The 11,663-nt window shown below is 39.7% G+C and overlaps 1 protein-coding gene across 1 annotated transcript in view; it reads left to right on the forward strand.

Annotated features, from left to right (window-relative positions):
* The window catches only part of CYP4X1 (cytochrome P450 family 4 subfamily X member 1), a 148,809-nt gene that overhangs the window by 47,760 nt on the left and 89,386 nt on the right, over positions 1 to 11,663 (forward strand). The gene's annotated exons all lie outside the window — the stretch shown is intronic.

Consider the following 11,663-nt stretch of genomic DNA (forward strand, 5'->3'; position numbering starts at 1 on the left):
TACCTCCATTTTGTTTTCTTTGTTTAGGGTGGCTTTGGCTATTTGGGCTATATGAGCATTCTTTAAAGCTTTATTATTGTTGTCCTCTGGATTCATTATTCACACTTTAGGTGATGAGCAATATCTTTGAAAATAGAACTATTTAAACCTCTTTCTTTTATCATATTCTAACTAAATATAGAAAGACTTTCAGTAACACGGATACCATTCCCGACCAGCCTCTATTCTAAGAAAGGACAACAGAAAAAGGGCCAAACTTTTCCTTGTCGCCATGTGTTAAATAGATGACATTGTCTTAAACTAAATAATAAGCATTAAGTTAACCCCAACAGGACTTGTTAAGGTCTGGATTTGTGTCGAACTTAACATGAATTACCCAAAAGGTTTTAAGACATACACAGTTTTGAAAAGGACCTAGTGTTATTGCTCTCTATAGACTGCTACAGCCAATTGCCAAAGCTTTCAAATGGTTTAATCAAGACTCCTTATTATAACCATCAGCTTCCTCTATATTATTACTTATCATTGCATCAATCAATCTCTTACCTTGACATTAATAATATAATTCTTTTCCCTATGGCATATCCATTAATTAATATAAACCGAGGGACAGTATTTATTTTATCAGTATCAAGTCTAGCCATATGTTTCATGCTAAGAGGTGAATGAGCTTCAAATTCAAAATATATTTTCTTCAATTAGGGCATGAGGAGCAACAGCACAATTTCATATGAAGTAAGTTTAGCAATCACTTTACTATCATTATATTAATAAGTATGTCCTTTACACTATCTATGCTTACAATTACCCAATCATACTTATGATTATTTTTACATCATCTCCATTTATCATGAGGAGATTTATTTCAGCTTAGAAGAAACTACTTGAGTGCTCTAGTTGACTTAACTTAGGGAGAAACATAATTTGTGTCAGGCTTTCATGTTAAATATGCAGCAGAACCGTTGGCCTATTCTTATCCAAATAAGAAGAATACTTCTAAAACAACTTTATTTTCAGGGTCATTTAATAATCTTTATATTCCAGAAATCACACAATTTATTTTTATTATTAGGGCTTTACTGCTAAAAGTTTTATTTCTATGAGTGTGGGCATAATACACACCATTTCATTATGGCCAACTCATACATTTCTTGTGAATGAAATTGTTACCACTAACCTTACCCCTATGTGTGTAACGTGTGACATGTGTCAGTCTCCATTATGTCATCAACTATTCCATTACGAACATGAAAAAGAGTTTTAAGCTTATGATATATAGACGAGATTTTGCACTTGAGCTGATACTGTAATGAATTGAGGCTTTTGGAATGTTGGGATGAGGTAAATGCATTTTGATGGGGAGTGGCCATCTTTGAGGGTCGGTAGGAAGATTATAGTATGCTAGATGATGACCTCCAAAGATATCAAGTTTAAATGTCTAGAACCTCTAAAGGATATCTTATTTGGGAAGTGATGTGATGAAAATAAGGACTAAGATGGGGAGATTATCCTGAATTATCAAGGTGAGCTCTAAATGTAGGAGATATGACACACACAGGGAAGGCCATGCAAAGATGAGACAGAAAAAGATTTGAAGATGCTGGCCTTGAAGATGGGAGAGACCTAGCCATAAGCCTAGGAATGTTGGCAGCCAGCAGTGGCTGGGGAAGGCAGGCAATAGATTCTCCCCTAGAGCTGTGGAGGGAGCACAGCCCTGCTGACACTTTGGTTTCAGCCAGGATGTTGATTTTGGACTTCAGCTCTCCAGAACAGTGAGATAATGAATTTCTATTTTTATTTTCTCTCTCTCTCTTAGTCTCTCTCTCTCTCTCTCTCTCTTTCTCTGTGTTATAGACAGGGTCTTCTTTAAGTTGCTGAGCTGGTCTCAAGTTCCTGGACTCAAACAGTTCTCCTGCTTCAGCTGTCAGAGTAGCTGGGACTACAGACTCGCACCACTGTGCCTGGCTCTCATTTTAAATCACCACGTTTGTGGTAATTTGTTACAGGAGACCAAGAGTTGTGGTAGTAGAGGTGAGGTGTGCTGTAATAAGTACCCACAAATATAGAATTGGGTTTGGAATTGAATAATAGGTAGAGATTGGAAGATTTTTGAAGTGCATTGATAAGAAAAGCACAGACTGCCTTAAATTCACTACTGGCAGATATATGGACCTTAAAATCCTTCTTATGAGGGCTGCAAGGAAACTGAGAAGCATGGATGAAAAGACTTCTATTGGTTTGGAGAATACTTACATTATCATAACAGAATGTTAGTAGGAAAAGTAACATTAAAGGTTCTTCTGGTGAGGACTCATAAGGAAATGAGGAAACATGTTATTTGAAACTGGAAGAAAGCAATCCTTTTACCTATATTGGATATTACTTGTCACAGCTCCAGAATCTTAGAGAAATTTTATCAAAGGATGGCTTATGCCCAGCGCCTCACAGGTACCTAAGTTAGATTACTTAGGAAATACAATAATACTTTTGAGCTTGGATATTTAGATGACATTTTGGAGTTGATGCTATAAAGAAGTGAGGCTTTTGGGTTGTTGGGAAGAGACGAATATATTTTACATGTGATTGGATATGAGTCTTTGGGAAACAGAGGGCAGACTGTGGAAAGCTGAGTGGTGATTCCCAAAGATATCAGGTGCTAATTCCTGAAACTTGTCAATGTTATCTTATTAGAAAAACTGTCTTTGAGGATGTGATTATGTAGCAGGAGCAGCCGTGGGAAAGGATCTCTCAGACACCGAATCCAGGAGGAAGGAATTTATTTGCAGCTGGTAGCTTGGTGGCATATGTGCCCAACAGCCAAGCTCCCCTAACAAAGGGAGGTTCAGCCTTTATATAGGCTTATACTTTAGATGTTACACGTGGAAGAATCTTAGGTTCATAGTTTTTTTAGGGCTCACATGTGAAAAGGTTTCTGTTTACAGTTTCAGGAATCACATGTGAAAGGGTTCTGGTTTACAGTTTTAGGACTCACATGTGAAAAGGTTTCTGTTTACAGTTTCAGGAATTACATATGAAAGGGTTCCAGTTTACAGTTTTAGGACTCACATGTGAAAAGGTTTCTGGTTTGATCTTGTTTTAAGTAAAAATAGTGCCTTCTGAAGTTTCCCCGAGGCCTAGCCTGTTGTTTTGAGGAAGGATATTCAGGAGGCGCCAGCTGGCCTTCTCTCTCTTCTATTGAGATGCACAGTGGATGTGACAGAGAGGGGAGGGAATCCCAAATGCCTGGGTCTCCCTCCTCAATTATATTAAAGATTGTGAGGCTGGGAGATTAACCTGGATTATCAAGGTGAGCCCTGAATGAAATAGTTTATTTCTCCTGATAAAGGGAAAAGAGGAAGATTTGACACATACATGGGTGAAGGCCATGTGGAGACAGAGCAGAGAGATATTTGAAGATGCTGACTTTGAAGAATAGAGTGATGTGGCCACAAAGCAAGGAATGCCATCAATCAACAGGACCAGAAGTGGAAGGGAACACATTTGCCCCTAGAGATTCCGGGGAGAGCGTAGTTCTACTACTACTTTCATTTCGGCCCTGCAAATCTGATTTCAGACTTTGGCCTCTAGAACTATGACAGAATATGTTTCTATTGTTTTAATCTAACAACTTCTGCTATTTTTTTTTTCACAATAGCCCTAGAAACCTAAAATGGGTGGGATCATAAACACTTCTCTGAGTATCTCATAGAATTATTTACTTGTTCACTCATTTATTTATTCAAAAACAAAGGCTTTTTTTTTTTTAACCTCATGGTTTGGTACCTAAAGGCAGAAAAATAAATTATTGTGTTAAAACATTATAGAGGGTGCACTGAAGGAATAAATGTGGGCTTGGGTCATTCAGAGAAAGAGAAAATAAGTAAAGAGGTCTTTAAGGAGAAATAGGAATTTACCTGTTGGTAAATACTAGGGAAAAAAAAAGCACTGGCAGATTCATGGAGATCATACATGAAAGAGCAGAAATGGGACAGGCTCGTCTTGAAATTACCACTCCTTTCACTTTTTTCCATAATTATCTTTGAGTCATACCAAAGGTCATCAGTTCAGAATGTAAATCAAAATAGATTTCAGAAAGAATTTTTTGGAAGTCAGCTCTCCAAGGGTCCCCATTTTCTCCTGCTCTCTAATCCATCTAAACTCTTAAGCCCAACACCTTCCTCGTTTGCCCTACTCATGACAGGTGAATCATTACAGAACCCGAGAGTTCAGAGTTCTTTTCTTTCTGCTTCAAATTCTGGGCTCCTATCCAAACCAAAGAGTAGGGACATGTAACCACTCACACTCCATTCCATCTAACCTCCCCCAGTTCTGTGGCTACTTTCCGTCACTCATCACTGCCTCCCTAACTGGGGACCCTTGGACTCTGACTCTTTCCCTACTTGGCTCAGTATCGGTTTTTCTCCCACAGCATGAGCAACAGTAGCGCTGAAGTCAGAGATTTTGACTTTGAATTCTCGTTGTGCTTTTTTTCCCCACTCCCTGAATTCTTAATTTCTTTAAAGATGGGCTCACAGTGTGGTAATGGCCAACATTTAGTGAGCACTTGTTATGTTCTGGCCATGAAGCAAAAACTTTACATGCTTTCTTAACAAAAACTCTACAAAAGAGATTTTTAAAAAATCTTTATACACTAGGTGAGAAAGCTAAGGTGCAAACAGCATAGTGTCCTTTCCAGGATCCCCCAGTTCGTAAGAGGTGCAGCCACGATTGTAGCCCAGGCCAGCATGCTCCAGAGACTTTGCTGTCACTGATTCATGTAAACAAGGTTGTGATTAACTTGAGCCTCCACTCCAGATGGCTGCCCCTAAACTTTCCAGGGGACATTTAATGTTTGCTGTGTTTTATTCAGTGTTTCCAAATAGCAGGAAGATGTGTCAGATATTAGCTACACATATTTGCAGAAATGTGAGGCTCAGTATCTGATGCAGCTCCTGTGAGAAAGTGAATGGCAAACATGGGGCTAGGTGTAGCATCAGCATTGAAAGTGATGTTTATGGAGAATGTTTAAAGATATGAGTAAAGCATATGGGAAACTGATAAAAGCAGACTATAGAGCTGTTTGTAGGCTGTGAGCATAACTCTCAGAAAAGTGTGCTTATGATTGTCAAGACTTAATAATAAGTATATATTATCCCATTTATTTATTTGTTTATTTAAAAAATTTTTACTGATTTATTTTTGAGACAGAGTCTTGCTCTGTTGCCCAGGCTGGAATGCAGTGGCATGATCTCGGCTCACTGAAACCTTTAACTCCCAGGTTCAAATGATTCTCCTGCCTCAGCCTCCCAAGTAGCTGGGATTACAGGTGCCTGCCACCATGCCCGGCTAATTTTTGTATTTTTAGTAGAGACAGGGTTTTACCATGTTGGCCAGGCTGGTCTCAAACTTCTGACCTCAGGTGATCCTCCTGCCTCGGCCTCCTAAAGTGCTGGGATTACAGGCAGGAGGCACCACGCCTGGCCTATCCCATTTACTTACTATTCAGATACCTCCACCAAAACTCCTGAAAGGTAGTAACTCAGCTGCTATGTTCTTTGCTTCCCACAGCATGAAGCAGGTGACTGTGTCTGTGGATGTTGCCCAGGAAATACCTACTGACTGAATCAATGAGTGACAGCTGGAAAGAGCAAAACTTTGAAATGGTTGTCACCATCATGAAGAGACTCAGTTCAGTTTTGAATGCAACATTGTGAAAATGAAATTGATATTTTTTGCTGCTGGATGTTTCCTGATTTGGTGTTTAGGCAAAACCAAGGAGAGGAGGGAACAATTGATCCCTTTGGCAGCATCTTGAAGCAGTTATTCCTGTGGGTAGATCAGTCCATGGGCTTGATTTCTGGGTTTTGATAAAGGTGCATTTGATGCTGGTGTAACTTTACATTTCTTGTTTACTTTTAATCCTCTACAAAGACTGTATCTTCCAGGCATAAACCTTTAAAACTTAAATATTTGCTTGCTTTTCTAATCTGATGGAAGGCACAAAAATATCATATTTAGTTTTAGCTGAGGACCTTCTGTATCATCACTTCCTACCTGGAACGAGAGGCAGAGGTGATTCTGAGAAAGGGAGGTTTTCTTACCTCAGTGCCTTGCACAGTGCCAGCATGCCATTAAGCCTCAAAATGTCTCTTCTGTATTTGCTGAGTGCTTAACTGTGGCTAACCACAATCACAGCTACTCCTTAACCTACTAGGTATTATTATTATTAACCTTATATTACAGACAGTCATGAACTAAGCCCCAGAGATGTTAAGTAACTTTCCCAAGGTAACAAAGAATGTGTCAGTGTCAGGATCATCATTTCCAATTTCCAACTTCAGTTTTGCTAACATCTGACTATCATTTCCTTAGTATAATACTTTCTAGGTGCTTGGCACGGAGCAAAGTGATTTTAGCCATTATCCTTCTTCTTTCTTATCATACCCTGATATGGAGCACATGTCACCATCCATGTGATCTCTCCAACCTCTTCTCAGGTGACTGTCTCACCATACGGCAGCTCCTAAAATACACTATGATCTTTCCCACCCCAGAGCCTTTGTGCTCGCCCTTCCTCCCACCCTGAACGTTCCTCCCTTGTGTTTCACACAGCCAGAGTCTCACCATCCTAAGTTTTGTCTATGACAAGAGGCCTTCCCAGATCACCCTATTTAAACAGTTATTTCCTTTAGTGTCTCTCATAACACTGTCTTTATTCTCAGCACTCACTGCTGTCTGTGATTATTTTACTGAATTGTCTGTCTATTATCTGCATTTCCCATAGAATGAAAGGGCAAATGATTTCTGTCTCTTTCCTCTGAGATGTCTAAAACAAAGCTCTGCACACATAGGCCCTCAATGAAAATGTTTTAAACACAATAAAGCCATTTAGGAAAAGGCTGCAGCTGATAAACTGATTGTGGGAAAAGCTGAAAGCTTTTCCTTGAAGAACCACAACAAGATAAGGATGCCCAATCTCATTATTAGTATGAATACTAATACTAATACTAATACTTCAACATAGTATTGGAAGCACTAGCTAGAGCAATTAGGCAAAAGTAGAAATAAGGGACATCCAAATTAGAAAGGAAGAAGTCAAATTGTCCTTGCTTGCAGATGACATAATATTGTATATTGAAAAACCCAAATGCTCTACCATGAAAACAACCTGTTAGAACCAACAAACAAGTTCAGTAAATTTGCACAATACAAATTGAAATACAAAACCTATTGCATTTATATATGTGAAGAATGAAGGAGTTGAAAATAAAACTAAGAAAGGACTCCCATTTAAAATAGCAACACAAAATACCTAAGAATAAATGTAACCAAGGAGGTAAAAAATATGTATACTGAGAACTATAAAACATTGATAAAAGAAATTAAAGAGGACACACATAAAAATGGAAAGGCATCCCATGTTCATGAATTGGAATAATTAATATTGTTAAAATGAGCATACTGCACAAAGTAATCTACAGAGCCAATACAATTCTTATCTTTGAGGATAAGTGACAATCTTCACAAAAATAGAAAAAAATTCAAAAATTCAGAGAGAACCACAGAAGACCCCAAATAGTCAAAACAATGCTGAATAAAAGAACAGCACTGGAGGCATCACACTATCAGACGTCAAAATGTACACAAAGCTATAATAACCAATATAGACTAGTCCTGGCATAAAAATAGACATAGAACAATGCAGGAGAATAGAGAACACAGAAATTAATTTACATATCCCTTGTCAGCTGATTTTTGACAAAGGTGCCAAGAACAGTCATTGGGAAAGTACAGTCTCTTCAGTAAATAGTGCTGGGAAACTGGATATCCATAAGTAGTTGAATGAAAATAGACCCCTGTTTCTCACCCCTATTTCTCATGCAAAAACCAACTCAAAATGGATTAATGACATAAATGTAAGACCCTGAAACCATACAACTACTAGAGTAAAATATGGTGGAAATGTTTCAGGACACTGGTCTGAGAAAAAAAATTTATGAATAAGACCTCAAAAGAAATGGTAACCAAAGGAAAAATGAACAAATGAGATTATATCAAACTAAGAATTTCTGCATATCAAAGAAATTCATCAACAAAGTGAAAAGACAGCCAGGAGAAAATATTTGCCAACTTAATCAGACAGCAGATTAATATGCGTAGTATAAAAGAAACTCAAACATCTCAACTCAGAAAAAAATCTGATTAAAAATGAGCAAATGATCTGAACAGATAATTTCTCAAAAAAGGACATATAAATGGTCAACAGGTATATGAAAATATACTCAACATCACTAATCATCAAGGAAATGTAAATCAAAACCACAATGACATATCATATCCTATGTGGGATGATTGTGATAAAAAAGGCAAAACAACAACAACAACAAATCAATACTGGGAAGAATGCCCAAAAAAGGGAAACTCATATACATTGTTGGTGGGAATGTACAGTAGTATGACCACTATGGAGAATAACATGGAGGTTCCTCAAAAACTTAGAAACAGAACTCACATATGATCCAGCAATTTCCCTACTGGGTATTTATCAAAAGGAAAGAAAATCAGTGTACTGAAAGGATATCTGTACCTCCATGTTTATTGCAGCATGATTCACAATAATCAACATATGAAATCAATCCAGCATCCAACAACAGATGACTGAAGAAAGTGTAATATGTCCACACAGTGGAATACTATTCAGCCATAAAAAAATAAAATGCTGTCATTGGTGACAACATGGAAGGAACTAGATAACATTATATTAATTGAAATAAGCCAGGAACAGAAACTGCATGTTGTCACCCTTATGCAGTGGCTAAAAATAGTTGATCTCATAGATGTAAAAGGTAGGGCAGAGGTTACTGAAGTCTGGGAAAGGAGGGGTAGTGAGGGATTTTTTAAAGGACAGAAAATTTCAGCTAGAAAAGAGGAATAAGTTTTTGTGTTTATAGCACGGTAAAATAACTATAAATAACAACAATATACATTTTTTCAAATTGAAGAGAATATACTGAGTGTTCCTAACACAAAGAAATGACAAATGTTTGAGATGATGGCTATGCTAATTGTCAATGATCACTATACATTGCATGTGTGAAAACATCATGATGTACCTCTAAATATGTGCAATTATTATGTGTCAATTTGAAAAATATTTTTAAAAATGTGTTGAATGACACAACAAGGGTGGAATTGAGGTGATTTCTCTATTGCACAACAAGCAACTATCAATTTTATAATGAAAATGCTTTAATGTGGACAAGAAAGTGCTTTCTGGCTGCAGTGCAGTAGAGAGTTGGTGGCAGGTGTGAGGTGGAAGCAGGTTGGCTAGTTTAGAGGTTGTTGAGCTAACCCCAGTGTGCAAAGAAGGTGGCTTGGATTTAGAACAGTGGATGTGGGTCTGGAGTGGGCACTGAAACCAGAGATTTTTAGAAGAGGCATGTACAGGAGCGGGGTGAGAAGCTCCCACAGACTGCCTGGGCAGTCTCCTCCCCTGCCCTCCCAGAGACTTTGGGCCTTGCTGGTGATACTGGATTCCTAAGTGGCCTTGGCCTTCCGTCATCATTTCAGACCCAACAGATGGGGAGCTTGAACAAAATGGTATCCAGGGACCATCAATTTTTCTACACTTACCCACTCTGGTTTGAACAGTTCATTGGCTTCCAGAACATTTATGAACCCAATTATGCCAAAGCTGTGTATAGCCAAAGAGGTGAGGTGTTCTTGGGAGAGATGCTCTTCCTGAGGGCAAAGGGCTCAGGCTATGATGTGGGGAGGAGGCCTGGATCTGTGTCCTATGCCTGGGCAGCCGAGGTCCCCACCCTGCTTATCAAGGTCCCTCCTCTGGCCCCTACTCTCTATTTGACCCAACCAACATCTTCACCTGCAGAGCCTCAGGCCCCAGTGTGTATGACTTCTTCCTTCAGTGGATTCGTGAGTGAGCACCTGCCTTTCTTGCTCTGCCCAGCCCAGATTCTTGGTGCTGGGTGACTGGGACTCTGCCCTACCCTACTCAGTTGATTATCCCATGAAATGGACAGCCTGGCCCCCTTGTGCCTTTCTTAGGCTCAGCTGGCTTTTGGGGAGTCAGGAGGGGGCAGGAGAGCTTCTGGCTAGCTGGCACGGGATGTGAACCCAGGCACTTTCTCTTGCCAGGTAGTCTTATAAGGGTTATCGCCGAGTTTAAAACGAGGAAACTGAAGCCAGCACAAGAAGATTAAATGCCAATTTATTAAGCTCCCGGGTGAGGTTCCATGGTACTGGGGAAAGAGGCCAGGGAAGTCATGCCTGACTCTTCTGGGCATGGGGTTTTATAGGGAGTGAAAGCATTTGATTGGTTGCGGGGAAACAGGGTGTAGTCAGGGCAGGCTGCTATTGGTAGGTAGGCAGGATTTTTCAACGGCGGGCTAGGTGCCGAGTGCAGAGCTTAGTGTTGAATGCAGAGGGGTTTTCCAAGGTGGGCTGGGTGCCTAGTGCAGAGCTTAGTGCTGAGTGCAGAGGGGTTTTCCAAGGCCGGCTAGGTGCTGAGTGCAGAGCTTAGTGCTGAGTGCAGAGGGGTTTTCCAAGGCCGGCTAGGTGCCTAGTGCAGAAGTGGGCATGTCTGAGCTCCTAACGAGGCAACCGGCCTTAACAGTCTTCTCCCCTGGATAGGCATCTCTTCCACTGCTCATGTTTCTCTGGTAAATCCCTGATTAAGACACATTTTGGTCCAAAGACTGATTCTAGAATGACTGACTCTTAGTAAGTTTTCTTTCTTTCTTCCTTCCTTCCTTCCTTCCTTCCTTCCTTCCTTCTTTCTTTCATTCTTCTTTCTTTCTTCTTTCTTTCTTTCTCTCTCTCTCTCTCTTTCTTTTCTTTTCTTTTCTTTCTTTCTTTCCTCTTTCTTTCTTTTTGAGATGGAGTTTTGCTTTTGTTGCCCAGGCTGGAGTACAATGGCCTGATCTCAGCTTACTGCAATCTCCACCTCCTGGGTTCAAGCAATTCTCCTGCCTTAGCATCTCGAGTAGCTGGGTTTACAGGTGCACACCACCACACCTGGCTAATTTTTTGTATTTTTAAGTAGAGAAGGGGTTTCACCCTGTTGGTCAGGCTTGTCTCAAACTTCTGATCTCACGTGATCCACCCGCCTTGGCTTCCCAAAGTGCTGAGATTACAGGCATGAGCCACATGCCTGGCCAAGTATGAGTTTTCTGAATTGATCTTGGGTTTCCTGGAATTTGTTCCCAAATCTGACTAGTTAAAAAGTAAAGAATTACTCTGCTTTCAGTGGTAAAGTGGACACTGTTAGTCCATGGTATAATGTGTCAATAGAGGTTAGCAAAACATTACCATGGGATACTCCTCATCAAATGCCTTATGAAATGCAACCTTATAGAAGGAAAGCTTCTGGGTGACCATATATTTGAAACTGTATAACATTATAGTGAAATTAGGGGGCATATTAAGATTGGCTGGCTATAAGCTTCAAATCACTGAAAAAAAGAAAGCAATGCTTTTGGTGTTTTGGTCATGAAGTCCTTGCCTACACCTACGTCCTGAATGGTTTTGCCTAGATTTTCTTCTAGGGTTTTTATGGTGTTAGGTCTTATGTTTAAGTCTTTAATCCATCTGGAGTTAATTTTAGTGTAAGGTGTCAGGAAGGGGTCCAGTTTCTGCTTTCTGCA

The sequence above is a fragment of the Cebus imitator genome, unplaced genomic scaffold, assembly GCF_001604975.1.
Source record: "Cebus imitator isolate Cc_AM_T3 unplaced genomic scaffold, Cebus_imitator-1.0 Scaffold129, whole genome shotgun sequence".
NCBI classification, from domain to species: Eukaryota; Metazoa; Chordata; class Mammalia; order Primates; family Cebidae; genus Cebus; species Cebus imitator.